Here is a 15,233-nt window from a genome sequence, read left to right on the forward strand (position 1 = left end):
TGGAGAACTACTCACCTGCGTTTCACACCTACTTAGAGCAGCCCATTGAAAATGTCCATTCATGAAAGTAGGACCCAACGTTGCGTGGAGATGAGTGTCTGAAAGCCTGCTCACCGTGACCTCCATCCTGGGGTTGAGAGCGCTGCTCTGGCGCTTGCTTACCAAGGCAAGTTTGGGCGCTTCTCGCAGCCTCGGTTACCTTTTACGTGTGAAAGAAGCGCTGGAAAGCGGGCTCTCTGGACAGTCCTGGGGACCCGATGAGAAGCAGAGCGCTCACCGGAGGACCCGACACAAACCGCCAGGCCTCTATCTACAGACCCGCCTTCACCTTTGTCCCTCCCATTTACGCAACAGTGTAGGCACACGGGATGGGGGGAGGGGGGCAGGTGGCCTCCGTGCCCTCCTCTGTGGCACCATGGGCTCCCGGCCGCACCCCTCGGTGCGCTGGCGGGTAGGGGCGAGTCTGTCCTGCGGGCAGTGCCCCCGACCCGCTTGGCCCGCGCCCCCGGCTGTCCCCCGTGTGCGCTGGAAGCGCGCGTGTAGCCTGCATTTGGCCTTGGTTCCCCGGGCTGTGGCGCCGGGCGGGGCAGCGGCGGGACCTTTCCGGAACTTTCCTGGGGGGAGGCTCGCTCTCCCCGCCTCCAGCCTCCGCCCGGGGGCCGGACGGGCCCCAGCAGAGGCCGCGAGCCCTCGCAGGGAGCGGCAGTTTTTGCTGCGCTGACGCTGTGGCCGGAGGCTCCGCGCACCTCTTGGGTAAGAGGCATCCCGCGGCCGACATCAGGCACTTGGCCAGGGAAAAGGGACCCGGCGGGGAGAGAGGTCACCCCGAAGGCCGATTGTTCATCCAGCTCTGTCCCGCATCTGGGCCAGCGCGGCCCCTGGGCATCGCGTTGCATTCCGCTTCACACTTCTGTGCTCCACCCGCGGCATCCGCAGCTCTTGCAGCCCCTGCTGGAACCCGGGTCTTGCGACGCCCTGGGGTCGTGGAGCTGCTGCCCTGCTAGGGGAGGTTAAAAAACAATGTATCCGTGGTCTTGTGTGTGGGAATTTCTTGGTGCCCTGGTGTGTAGGAATTTCTGGCATCTTCCACTTGTTGACTGTGTCACTCTGACGTGGTCCCAGCGCGCAAGGGGTTCTCAGTCCCCGGGGGTAGGAGGTGACATCTGCTGGTCTGCCCACAGTGGGGCGCGTTTATCCACACAGCCTGTGGGACGGAGGGGTGGGGGCTCAAGCAGTATCCTTCAGCTATGGCTGGAACCAGCCGTGAAGAGCATTTAGGGCCCGTGCTATACAGGAACTGGTGGAAAGGGTCCTCTGGTGAAATTGGGGTGCTTTCCTTTCTCTTCGTTTCTCTCTTTTAATAATAAAAATCCCAACCTAGCCTCTTACTCAAAGGCACAGGGAGCAGAGCTCTGGATTTGCCTGGGCTGCCCATTGCTGTGGTGTAGGGTTCTGACCCATTTTTGTGCCATGTACCACTTTGGCAGTTTTGGGGAGACTAAGGACCACTTTTAGGTTCAATGCTTTTGAAGGTGTAAAATAAAAGGCAGTTGTAAGTATAGAAGTGTTATAAGGGAAACCTATTCCAAATCACTTGTCCAAATATTAAGAGAATTGATGATGTAGTAGTATATATGCCTTTTAAAAATAATGCATTAAGTAACATCATCTAGCAGTGGATCTAATAGCTATCATAATTTTGAAATAGTAACAAACATAAATAATATTTCAAGATTTGGGTAATGCCTGTAATACAAGAAAATACCTGTGATTTCTATTGGTGATAAAGTCATAGGTACTGCTTGTATCTGCTGGGGTGTGTTGCCTGAGATGAATGAAGTGTTTGTTACTCAGTTGTGTTAGACTCTTTGCGACCCCATGGACTGTAGCCTGCCAGGCTCCTCTGTCCATGGGATTCTCCAGGCAAGAATGCTGGAGTAGGTAGCTATTCCCTTCTCCAGGGGATTGTCCCCACTGAGGAATCAAACCCAGGTCTTCTGCATTGCAGGTAGATTCTTTACCATCTAAGCCACTATATAAAATTGAAGGAAGTGTTAAATTTCAGTTAGAAATCAGTGAAAATGAAGATGTAAATGTTTATTTTCTACCCAAGTTCCTGGTTAAGTGGAAGGTACTGTCCAGGAAGTCAGGTCACATGACTTCTGATCTTGATGCTTCCACTGACTAGCAGCATGAGCTTGTCTTTTGGACTTCTTTTCACCTTGACTTCTTCATTGTACCGTGGAGATAATCATACCTTCCCCTGTATTGAAGGTGTCCAGTGCTATACTTGGCACAAAGGAGTGAAATAAGTACTGTTTATTAGAACCTCTCTGGACCCCAAGCCATTGCCATTATGTCCTCATTCCTGGTACATAGAATGTGGTGGTGGTTCAGTCGTTGAGTTGAGTCCAACTCTTGCCATCCTATGGAATGTAGCCTTCCAGGCTCTTCTGTCCACAGGATTCCCAGGCAAGATTACTGTTATGGGTAGCCATTTCCTTCTCCAGAAATTAGTCAATAAATATTTTTTGAATGAATAAGTACATTGGAAATTATTGCTTGTAACTACAGCTAAAAAACTCAGAATTTATCCAGGGGACAGCTGGTGGTTTGTGAAATGACTCTGCTTAAAGTAATTTGCGTTTCTTTTTCCTAGTGGCTGAACACATCTGGAGCTGGAATGCTTGAAATGTCAGTCAGGGCCCTTGGGTCTCTGTGTGTGGGTCTTTGTGATTAGTGTTCTGCCAGAGAAAATGAAATTTCATGTTGATAGGAAACTAGAACTCCTTTACTGAACAGTTTCTCCTCCATCTTACCTGTGTCTAGGCTCGTTAATTTGATGTGATGTAACACAGGAAGTTGTCTTATAGGGAGTGGAGATGGACCCATGATGAGGCATTTCTGGGTCCAGTGGCACATTTCTCTTTCCTCTTTTCTTTTTTCTGCCCCATTGCACATTACACAACTCCTTTGTGACCCTTGAAGATTTGGTAAATAGGAGCAGTAGATGGAAGTTGCTACAGGCTGGCCAGATTAGACCTAAAGCCAGGTAGCTGCTTCTTAATGCCCAACCTTAAAAGTCTATGTAATCCAATAAATGTGGATGTTAATAGGAAGAAGAAAATCAGACCCAGCCAGTGACCCCTGTGATTTACTTTGTAAAATTGTAAGTTGGGGTGGAAAGATGGGGAGAGAACTTTGTAAAGAACAGTAAATTTAGAGCACACTGGGCTCTCTATGGCCGCAACTTTGGAAGGGGCAAATACTGGTATTATGGACTGAATTGCATCCCCTCAAAAATCTGTATGTCGAAATCCTAATCCCCATACCTTAGAATATGACTGTTCAGAGAAAGAGGGCCTTTAAAAAGGGAATTAAGGTTAAATGAGATCATAAGGGTAGGACCCTAATCCATTATGACTAGTGTCTTTATAAAAAAAGGAAAGGACACCAGGGGTGCATGTAGAGACAAGACCACACAAGGATGTAAGGAGGCCCAGGCCTAGGAGAGAGGCCTCAGGAGAAACTATACATGCTAACACCTTGATTTTGGACTTCCAGCCTCTGGAATAGTGAGAAATAAATTTCTGCTGTTTGAGCGACCCAGTTTGTGGTATCTTGTGAAAGCCTGAGCAGAATACTATACAGGCTGAGGAATGTTAGATGGAATGTGAGCTCTTCATTCTCTTTCTTCCTTTGTTACACTGATCTTCAAGGCTGTGTGTTCCAAATGATGTTGCTAAAAGATGGAGGAGGAACGCTCAACTCAAATAAGTTTTCTTTCGCCGAGCCACTGACATTTCCGGTTCAATTTTTGCTGTAGGATAGGCTGATGTTAGTGAGGCAGACTAATTAAATCTGGACTTTGCCCTTTGAAAACAAAAGCAAAAGGATCTGACCCTTTGGTTCTGCAGATCCATGGGATGAACCCTCCATGCCACATGTCTGGTTGCCTGAGTGGGGTTGACTCTCAGGGTAACTAGGAATATCAAAGTGAAAAGAATTGGTTAGTATATCAAATATTATACTGCTGCCTTTACATAGGGCCCCAAGGGACCCTGATCTTGAACTTCCAGCCTCCAGAACTGTTAGAACATAAATTTCTGTCGTTTATCCTGTTTTTCTTATTTGATTTTGTTTTTAAGGGCAGCTCTAGAAAGTAAATAGATCTGGGCACTCTATTCTAAGTCGTGATCCCAGCAGGTCCTTCAGTTTCTCTTAGGACCCCTCTCCCTTACCTACCCAAGAGAATCTCATATGCTCTTTCTAGAGACACTCTGTATTGTCCCTTGGATCCTGTCTGAGGTTGTTAAGGCCTTCTTCCCCTTCATGATCCTGACAGTTGGGAAAAAAAACAGAACTTGGCATCTTAAGCAAATGACCAGCCTAGCTGCTGAGCCATGTACAGAGCAGATGATTTATAATTGCGTGGTGGGTGATGGGTTGATGGTGCTGGTGATGATTCTTAAGGACCATGGGGTAATTCCTTTCTAATCATAATGATTTTCCAAGTTTTGACCCTAACTTGGTCCTCAGGGAGCTTTCATTCCATGCAGCAACTCCGGCCCTATATACAGTAATGAGAGGAGATACCTCTGTTTTTATCCTGGGACCAGTCTCTGACTTCTGGGGCCTATGGTGATTTCACTCTACGTACTTTCTCTTTTCCTTGGCAGTTTGCTTTAAGGCAGCTCATGATGTCTTCGTAGGAAAATAATGGGTTTTAATGATCACCTTGCTTACAGTACAGAATGTGAGAGCGTCCCAAGGAGGTTCTGGGTTTATAGATGTGGTTTTGTGTTTCTGTGAGCCTGTGAATGGTGCTTGAGGAGGGGGACTAGACATCCTATTTTTTGGCCAACTGGGTTTGCACGGTAATCGCGAGCCTTTCAAGGTCTAGGTAGTCAAATCTAAGCTTGTTTTGAGTCACAGAGAAGGAGGGGCCTTTAAAGTCAGCTGGACGCAGTGACTTATTTTACACTTCTGGAAATGGACTCAAAGTGGTTGTGACTTGCCCATGGCTCCACAATGTCTGTTTCCTTACTTATAAAACAGGGACAATAATACCAACCTCTCCGGTTGTTGTGAGAAATTATGTGAAGAACATAGCCTGTCCTGTCACATGGAAAACCTTCAGTGATTTTTTTTTTTTCTTCTAGTGTTTTTCTTGTGTCTGGGATAGTGCACAGCAGCTCCCAGTGAATCATGGTCAGACTTGGGGGAACAGAAAGGGAGATATGGTTCCCATTCTGATTATGTTCAAGCCCTGGCTACAAACCCTTGTCATTCTTTGCTGCAATAAATCAGAGCCCAATCAGTTTAAAGGGTTAATAGAACAAGTGTTCCCATTTGAGTATCTGCTTGTGAACCTGTTTCCCTTTCCCGCTCATTTAGAGGATAACAATTTTAGAGAAGGAAGGGACCTTTGAACCTATGCAATTCAATCCTTTATTCCATTGTTGAAGAAAACATGACTCAGAGTAGTTAAGGACGAGCTCTACCTGGCACTACCTGGAATGTGGATTTGGGTCTCTGACTGCTGACATGTCCTCATACGAGGCTTATGCAGTAATGGGGAACTGTGTCATTTATCTAGATGTAGGAAAGACACGAGCTTGAGGAACCTGGCCCACCTGTTACCTGGTACCCCCTCATTCTGTCCTAACCATTAAAGGGTTGAATTTGGCATCTCTTCAATCACATTCAAAGAACACTTGTATAACTTATAATTAAAGAGTCTCTTCTCATTGTGTTAAGACCTCACATGCTAGATTCCAGGCAACAATATGCCTGACAAATTGGCCAGTCCCTGTTTATAATGAAACTCCATTCCTCAGAGTCTTCTTGTATGTGAAACTCTGAGTGGGAATCACAGCACTCCTGAGGCTGATGCATACTTTTATTGTGATCATTGAGTGGGTTCAGGAGACCAAGGCAAAGCTGGATCCTTGTTGTGTGACTGGAAGCAAATTAATTCTATATTAGGCTCCCCCTTTCCTGTGTGCCTTGTTCTATAGTCTCAGGATGGAGATGCACAGGCTTATGCAAATGTTGAAACCTTCAGTATACTTACTTGACTGAAGGCCAACAGTGAATGGTGGGGTTAAAGTGGAGCTAAATTGTGATGTTTTATGCACTAGAACATGAGCAGTCAAGCTCCCACTGGCTAAAGCAAGCAAGGAAGCAAGGCACTCCCCCCGCCCTGCCATATAATTCAGTCAAAACCTGAAATTTTTCAGTTGCAATAATCCAATTGACTGACATTTTCCCCTTTTCTGGAGCTGTAATGTGAGCTAATTTCCCTTCCATGAACAGAGGTTCTGTTTTTTGCTTAGTTAATGTATGGTTTGGTGAAATCATCAGTCCTTCCCTATTATAAGGCTTTCTGACTGTAAAATGTATATAGGCTAGGAAAATTTGTAGGAAATTTCTCAGCAGCAAAGGGAGCCAGTGTTTCATTGCTGCGTCCTCATTAGTAACTCTTAATCAGCAGTTCTTTAAAGAAAATTCCTACAGTTTCCTCCAAAGAGTTAGGGAACTAAAGAACCCCAATGTGACTCTAAGCCCTGAATCATCAAGGAGCTGTGTGGAACTGTTTCCTGGATCTGTTTGCTCCTGGCCCACTCCTAGAGCAGTAGTCTCACTGCTTAATGTTTAAACAAACATTTGGCATTGCAACAGCTCTAGAGGTAGAGTTCTGACATGGCCCTGCAGGCCTAAATGAAGGTTGCTCCATTTTCTTTATTTGTTAACAAAATAGTAATCCAGTTCCTGAACACACAGGCGATGCCATTACTCAAGGGGAGGTGAGCCAAGAGGAAGGGTGCTGCCTGTGTAATCCCTCTGTGGGCTCCCCTCCTTTGGTTCTCAAGGTTCTCAATGGGTGTGGTTTCCTTCTCTCCCCTGGTGCTTTGGACCTTTGCTGCACTTTGAGTAATCCAGCCCTGTGATTTACACCCTCTCTTCCATATCGCCACCCAGAGCAAGGTCCCATTTCACATCCTTCCTTCTTTATCCCCTGTGGCTAATTTGTCACAAAAATTGCTTCAACATAGGTTTTGCATTCGCACCTTCATCTCTGTTCTCATGTCTGTTCCAAACCCTTGCTGGTTCCTAAATTTCTGAATCAGCCACTGAATGACCTTCATATCCCTGGTCTTCTTACTCATCCCGGGCTCCTCAGTGCTTAGCACAGTACCTGGCACATAGTAAACACTAAAAAATGCTAAATTCAACTGAATTGCTCTAAGTCATCCTCTCAACTCCCCCACAGAGGTCTTCTTTAGTTTCCTTAAGAACTTCCAAGGGCTCTCATTGTCTTTAGCAGGGACCATAGCTCACACGCAGCCAGGGCTGAGCAGTAACAAATTCGAATCTTGGCTTTGTGGGGCTGGGTGAACTTTAACTTCATTCAGGGTGTAGATGGGCAGTGACCAATCTATAGATGGGCAGTTCCAGCTGACAGCTGACATGGGGGAATGTGGGCTTAGTGTTGTCAGAGAGGCCAACGATCTGGAATTTTGAAGGTGTGTGCGTGCTCCCTTCAGTCATGTCTGAGACTTTGCAACATTGTGGACTGTAGCCCTCCAGGCTCCTCTGTCCATGGAATTCTCCAGGCAAGAACACTGGAGTGGGTTGCCATGCCCTCCTCCAGGGGATCTTCCCAACCCAGGGACTGAACCTGTGTCTTTTATGTCTCCTGCATTGGCAGGTGTGTTCTTTACCAGTAGTGCCACCTGGCATATTCAAAAATTTTAATGTTGGATTAGTAATGTTCTCACATTACTAATTCAGAATTTAGGCAGAATTTGTGAGTCAAACAAAACACAGCTCTGGTCTGCATTGGGCCTGCAGGTTGCTTCTTTGTGACCCTTAGGTTAGATTCCTATTGTCTAGGATTAAGCTTCCAACCCCAAACTTTCCTTACATAGTATGCCCACCCAGTCTTCTCCCTCTTCCCAGCAGGCTCTGGCTTAGACTCCCTTCCTCCTTGCCCACTGTTGTGCCATGCTCATTCTAGGTGATTCTGTTTCCTAAATCTCTTAAGTGTCCCAGACTAGCCCAGACAGGCCCTTGCCTAGACTTCCCTGTTTCTGCCCACACAATTCCTCTCTCTTCAGCTGCCTAGATGTCAACTTGGCTTTTGTTTTGTTTTCCTGCAGGGGCCCTTCCTACCTCTCATTCAATCATTCTCTTTCCCTTTTCTCTGTCTTATCTAAATTTTTATTTGTATTTCTAACGCTAACACTGTATTAGGCCCTTATCATTACACCTGGACCTCTGCACTAGTCTCCTGATTTCCAGAACTGGTTTTGCCTCTCCTTCGATTTACTTTCTCCCTGACACTAGATTCGTTTTCTCAAAGCTGCCTCCTCTGTTCTATCACTTCTTAAAACTTTTTTTGTGTGTTTTTCAGTATAAAGCCTCAATTCCCTAGCATGGCCCTTTATAATTGGACTGTGATGTTTCCTTATTATCTACTTCTCTCAATGTCAGTCAATTCTGGTTTTCTTTCCCAGCTAGTCAGGGTCTTGGGAAACACTTGGCATGCTCAAGGCTGTTAAGAGGGTTTAAAGAAACAACTGTTTACAAAGGTGTGGGTAGGGTTAAGGGGAACCAGAAGCAAATGTATTGATTTGGGGCCTGAAGAAGCAAGCAGAGGGAGTGATTACTGGCATCTTGAGAAAAAGCTGTAGCTGAGGAGAGGGCCACCCCCACAAGAGCCAAGGCCTTTGGCTGGAGGAATCCAGTATTGCTGAGCCGAAGCTTGGTTGGGAGGGGTCCGGGCAACAAATATCCTAATTTCATTATTTTCACATCTGCTAATCTACTGGTGCCTCCCATTGGCTGAATCCAACTGGAAGCCAGAGGACCAGGGAGGCCAGCTCTCAGGGCTTGGAGAGAGCAGAGAAGGCTGGGGCGAGGCCTGGAGGGTGGTAGCCCACTCTTTTACTTACTTATGCTGTTCCATCCCCTTGGTGTACCCTTGCATAGCATCTCCACTTGTCCAAATGCTGCCAGTCTTTTATCTCTTGGTCAGATCATGTCTGTTTCACCAAACTGTCATTGGTTATTTCTTCTCTCCTCAAAGCACCAGAGGTGTTTAGCTCCTACTGATTACATTGCATTTTGCTCCTTCAAGTCAAGTCTAAGAACTGGGATATAAACCCAGAGTTTTGGAAGCCAACCGCAACTTTCCTCCTCGCTGATCCAGAGATGATGTAGGTGGTGAAAAATACAGGTACCTCATTTTTTGGCAGCTGTTCCTGAGAAGGTGGCTAGAGAGTGCTACACTCTGGCTAGGGTACAGAGGTTTTCTGCCTGCTGCCCCCAACTGTCTGGAACCAAGGGATGACAAGAAGGACTCAGATACTCCATAAGTATTGTGAAGATAGATGGGACCAGAGTCTTGAACCATTGAACCAGAGTCTCAAACCATCAGGCAGTTTCAGACTCTCTGGGAAAACAGATGCGTCAAAATGCCAATAAATAAACGATGACCACAAAAAAGTTCTAAGAAGGGCAGGATTGGTAGCACAGTTTGTAGACCAGCCTGACTGAAGGCACTACAGGAGCTGGGACTTGGGCTGGACTTTGGGCCATGACTAAGATGAAGAAATGGGAGGAGGGAGCATTTCAGGAAGGTGTTATAGTGGAGGGTGAGGGACTAATGTGTTCTCCATTGCACTAGAATGCATGTTCTGTCATCACAAGGTCCTGGTGTGACATGTTCACTGTTCTATTCCCAGCATCCAGCACAGCCCCTGTCATAATGAAGAATAAGATCTCAGTCACTGCCTTAGTCCAATTGGGCCCCTAACAAATATAGTAGCCCCCTCTTATTGGTGGGGGAGTATGTCCCAAGACCCTTCAGTGAATGCCTGAAACCATGCATAGTACCGAATCCTGTATGTACTGTTTTTCCCTCTACCTACACATCTGTGATAATGTTTAACTTATAAATTAGGTACAGTAAGAGATTAGCAATAAGAATAAAATAGAACAATTGGAACAGTGTAGTATAATGAAAGTTGTGTGAATATCATCTCTCAAAATATCTTATTTATGAATTTAATATGAATTTAATTTTCCATCCCAGGTAAGCACATATCACTCTGGGGTTGTCACTTTTACAGTTTGAGTTGCGACAGCAAACTAGCATGAATTTCTTTTTCTTCTTCACAGTTTCATGATAGGTTTGTTCTTACCATACCACTTACCAATCTTAGCATAGGGTATTTTTTTCCTTTATTGAAAAATTTCACCTTTTCTTTTAAAGGAACTACTTTACGGCTTTTTTTTTTTTTTTGCCTTATTCAAATTGTCAGAATCACTGTGTTTTGGGACCTTTATTAAGTGGAAGAAGGGTAACTTGAACAGAAGCACTGCAATACAGTTGATCTGATAGCTGAGGTGGCCACTAGGTGACTAACTAGCAGAATAAGCTGGACAAAGGGATGTCATGTCCCAGGTGAGATGCAGCAGGATGGTGTGAAATTTCATCACTCCACTCAGAATAGCATGCAGGTTAGACTTTGTGAATTGTTTATTTCTGAAATGTTCCATTTAATATTTGTGGATTGCCATTCACTGTAGATAACTGAAACCACGGAAAGCAAAACTATGAATAAGGGGGACTATGGTACCACAGACTGCTGCTGCTGTTTAGTTGCTAAGTCATCTCTGACTCTTTTGTGACCCCATGGACTGTAGCTTGCCAGGTTCCTCTGTCCATGGGATTTCCCAGGCAAGAATACTGGAGTGGGTTGCCATTTCCTTTTCCAGGGCATCTTTCAGACCCAGGGATCAAACTGGTGTCTTCTGCATTGGCAGGTGGATTCTACCATTGAGCCACCTAGGAAGCCTGTACCAAAGACTAGCTGGCTTATATACAACAGAAATTTATTTCTTGTAGTTCTAGAGCCTGAAAAGTCCAAGATCAAGGTACTGGCATGATTGGGCCAGGGCTGATGTTGTTTCTTTGTGTCCTCACATAGTAAAAGGGGTGAGGGATCTTTCTGGACTCTCTTTTATAAGGGTACTAATACCATTCACTAGGGCTCCACCCTCAGGACCTAATCAACCCCAGAGGCCCCACCTCCTGACCAACACCATAACCTTTGAGAGTTAACATTTCAACATGTGGACTTTTTGGGGACACAAATGTTCAGACCATAGAGTGAATTAACAGATGGCTGGATTTATTTAGTACTTTTACATGTCAGATGTATACGTGATGAATGAAAGTAGAACTTCATTCAGAAAAACTGTATTGGGTGTGGAGGAAAACATAAACACTTTCAAGCTAGAAAAAAAAGATGTGCACACATCTCATTATTTTTAATTTTCCAATATTAGACCTTTTAACATTAAAAAAAACAAAACTTTCCCCTGAAATTTGGCTCACCTTGTTCTTGGACTGCATTATCAGTAGCTGGCAAGCTCTGCTGTTCTTCCATTGGCATCCAAAGCTACTAGACTGGGAATGGGACCAGGGCGGGTGGGGAAGTTGCTATGTGTCAGCACAGGTACTTGTGTGAAGCAAGTATGCAATGCATACTTGTGGAAACACTTAGCTATAGCAGAACTGTGATGATGCAAATTTCATGTCACTCTTTCTTTCCATAAAGATATACTTGCACATTTAGTGTTGCTAAATGTAATTTAATCTGAATACCTTTTGTGTAGGAGACAAATCTGTAAATAAAAATATAGCTTCAGTTCACTTCAGTTCAGTCGCTCAGTCGTGTCCGACTCTTCGCAACCCCGTGAATCACAGCATGCCAGGCCTCCCTGTCTGCCACCAACTCCCAGAGTTCACTCAAACTCATGTCCACAGAGTCGGTGATGCCATCCAGCCATCTCATTCTCTGTCATCCCCTTCTCCTCCTGCCCCCAATCCCTCCCAGCATCAGGGTCTTTTCCAGTGAGTCAACTCTTCACTTGAGGTGGCCAAAGTATTGGAGTTTCAGCTTTAGCATCAGTCCTTCCAATGAACTTAGACAATGTTTTTTGAGCACTTCTGATTGATGACACTTCCTTTTTTATCAAGGTTCCCAGGGACGGGGGAGCCTGGTGGGCTGCCGTCTGTGGGGTCGCACAGAGTCGGACACGACTGAAGTGACTTAGCAGCAGCAGCAGCAGCAAATGGGTAAAAAAGATGCAAGGACTTTCCTTGGTGGAGAAGATATCTTGTTTTGATACTGCAGGTGAAAGAGTGTAACAAAAGAAAGGAAGGTCCCATGCTGTATTCTTCAGGAGTAATTATTGCATTAAAAATCATACCATAGCTGTGTTATTTAATTGTAAAATTTGGCCCACTCATTCACGTAATTATAGCATTCAGCAGTAATACAAAATTAAATTGCTTTTTAAATGCCACCTGACAGTTGAGTGGATTTGTAAGGAGGAGCAGAGCAAAACTTGTTAAACATGTAAAATCTCCCATCTGACTGAATAGTAGTGAATGCATTTTAGTGTAAGTGTATTAAAATGTACCTCGGATTTGTTTTCAATCAGGCATGGTGAGGCCAGCCCATCAGGAGATGACTACCATGAAAGACGAAGCTTCGACTCCCAGTTCCCTAGGAACAGGAGGCTTGCTCCACCACATTGGGTCACATGAGGAAGCACCCAGATTGGTCAGGAGGCAGGCAAATTAAGGGGAAAGCATGGGCAAAACCTGGGTTTCCCTGGTGGCTCAGATGGTAAAGAATCAAGACCTGGGTTTGATCCCTGGGTTGGGAAGATCCCCTGCAGGTGGGAATGGCTACCCACTTCAGTTCCTGCCTGGAGAATCCCGTGGACAGAGGAGCCTGTCGGGCTATGGTCCATGGGCTTGCAAAGACTTGGCCACGATTGAGTGACTAACACTTTCACTTTTCATGGGCAAAACCTATGGTGTGATTTTCATGAGGCAGGGGGAGCAGACTGACCAGGTTTGGTGCTAACTAATTTGAATAATTTTAGTGGACTCTGGACTGTAGGGGCTGTCCTTGTTGTCTTGATGTCTGGCCCTGGGATGACTGGGGCAAGGAATATTGCCTTCTGGAATGTAAAAGCCAAACAGAGGAAGTGGTTCAGGTTTGGGCTCTGGGTTGGCTGGTATAATTACCAAAGGTGTGCTTCCAGACTGAGGTGTTTACATTTTTAGAAGTTGGCTAGTGGAGAAGGAAATGCAACCCACTCCAGTGTTTTTGCCTGGAGAATCTCAGGGACGGGGGAGCCTGGTCGGCTATGGGGTCGCACAGAGTTGGACACGACTGAAGCGACTCAGCAGGCGCAGCATCAGCAGTCCTAGAAACAATGTTTCTTTAGGACTAATAAAGCCCCCAGATGTCAAACAATCATAAAATATAGAAATTAAAAATGTGATTAATACAGTAGGATTCAGAGTATCTCCAGGAAGGTTTCAGGAAGTGTCTTATCCATTGCCACTGATAAATGCTGCAGATATGCCTACAGACTTGACTTGAATGTGCTTCAGATTGAGATGTGATCGTATTAACAAACCATAGCATTTTGAGGGGCAGTGTGTGTCATTTTCATGGCAATTCAGTCATGGTGACAATTTCCCTTTGATAGTTTTGACAGTTTGATAGTCAGAGGGTGTGATGGCTACTGTTATGTATCAACTTGACTGTGCCATAGGGTGCCCAGACATTTGGTTAAACATTATTCTGGGTGTGTTTATGAGAGTATTTCTGGAGGAATCAGTAGACAGGGTAAAGAAGGTTGCCCTTCCTACTGTGGGTGGTGTCATACACTTAGCTGAAGGTCTGAATAGAACAAAAATGCTGACACTCCCACGAGAAACAGAGATCTCAGAAGAATCCTGAATCACTAAGGATCCAGACATTTATTGTGACTTATTTTCTCATTCAATATTATCTAATTTTGTATCTGTAATTTTGGTCCCCAAGTTGTATAGGCTTCCCTGCCCGTAAAACTTGGATCTGCCTATAAGGCTGCCCTTCTGGGGCATGGCATGTGAGGGCCCAGCAAAGAGATCGTCCTGAGATCTAGAGCTGGAGAAAGTCCAGACTGGGAGCTTACCACCTCTGAATTGCTGGCTCCTTCTCATGCCTGCATTGCTGCTCCTAAGGGCATTCAGGAAAAGTTGCTTTATACAGAAAGAACTCATTGTGGCTCTGGTCTCGCTGCAGATTCAAGTGACCTTTGGGAGATCACCTTGGGTCTCTGAGCCTCAGTTTTCCTATTTTTAAAGTGGTAGCAATACCTCCAGTGTAGGCTCAGGTATGGGCCTTGTGAATTGTAAAGTTCTAGGCACATGGGAGGGAAGTATGATTATAATTGTGTTGCTACTTGTATTTCTGCTACTGCTACTGCTGCTGCTAAGTCACTGCAGTCATGTCCGACTCTGTGTGACCCCATATAGATGGAAGCCCACCAGGCTCCCCGGTCCCTGGGATTCTCCAGGCAAGAACACTGGAGTGGGTTTCCATTTCCTTCTCCAATTATCTTGCTATTACTTGAAATATGCATAGACATAACATTTCAGTGACTAAAGAGTAAAGCTAATGTCCATCCTGACACACTGTTTTTTGCTGTTTCATTCATTCTAATTTTTTATTGTGGAAACTTTCCAGAATATACAAAAAAATCACAGATTACCACAAGGAATGCCCATATAAATCCATAAATTGGTTTCAAATTATTATCAACTCTGAAATAATGCCATTTGTAACAACATGAGTGGACCTAGAGATTATTATACTAAGTGAATAAATCAGACAAATATCATATGATATCACTTATATGTAGAATCTGAAAAAATGGTACAAATGAATTTATTTAAAAAACAGAAATAGACTCACAGAGAAAACAAACTTATGGTAACCAAAGGGGAAAGGAGGGGCAGGATAAATTTGGAATTTGGGATTAACAGATACAGACTATTGTATATAAAATAGATAACAAGGACCTACTACTGTACAGCACAGGGAACTATATTCAATATCTTATAATAACCTATAATGGAAAATATTCTGAAAAAGTATGTATAATGCATACACACATACATATATATCTGAATCACTTTGCTATATACTTGAAATGTAAATCAACTATACTTCAATGAAAAATTAAAATTTAAAAAATATTATCAACTCATGGCCAATCTTGTGTCATCTATACTCCTACCTACTTGCCACTTGTAATATTTTCAAGCAAATCCAAATGATTTCAACTGTAAGAATATCAGTATGTAT

The 15,233-nt window shown here is 44.6% G+C and overlaps 1 protein-coding gene across 1 annotated transcript in view; it reads left to right on the top strand.

Moving 5' to 3' along the window:
- The first annotated feature begins 595 nt into the window (after positions 1-595).
- SQOR (sulfide quinone oxidoreductase) overlaps positions 596-15,233 on the top strand; it is a 48,428-nt gene continuing 33,790 nt past the window's right edge. Inside the window, exon 1 of the mRNA XM_055435788.2 lies at positions 596-753. The gene's annotated coding sequence lies outside the window, so the exon portion shown is untranslated. The remainder of the gene's footprint in view (positions 754-15,233) is intronic.

Source organism: Moschus berezovskii, chromosome 9 (assembly GCF_049115385.1).
Source record: "Moschus berezovskii isolate FMDL1 chromosome 9, NW_MosBer_1.0, whole genome shotgun sequence".
NCBI classification, from domain to species: Eukaryota; Metazoa; Chordata; class Mammalia; order Artiodactyla; family Moschidae; genus Moschus; species Moschus berezovskii.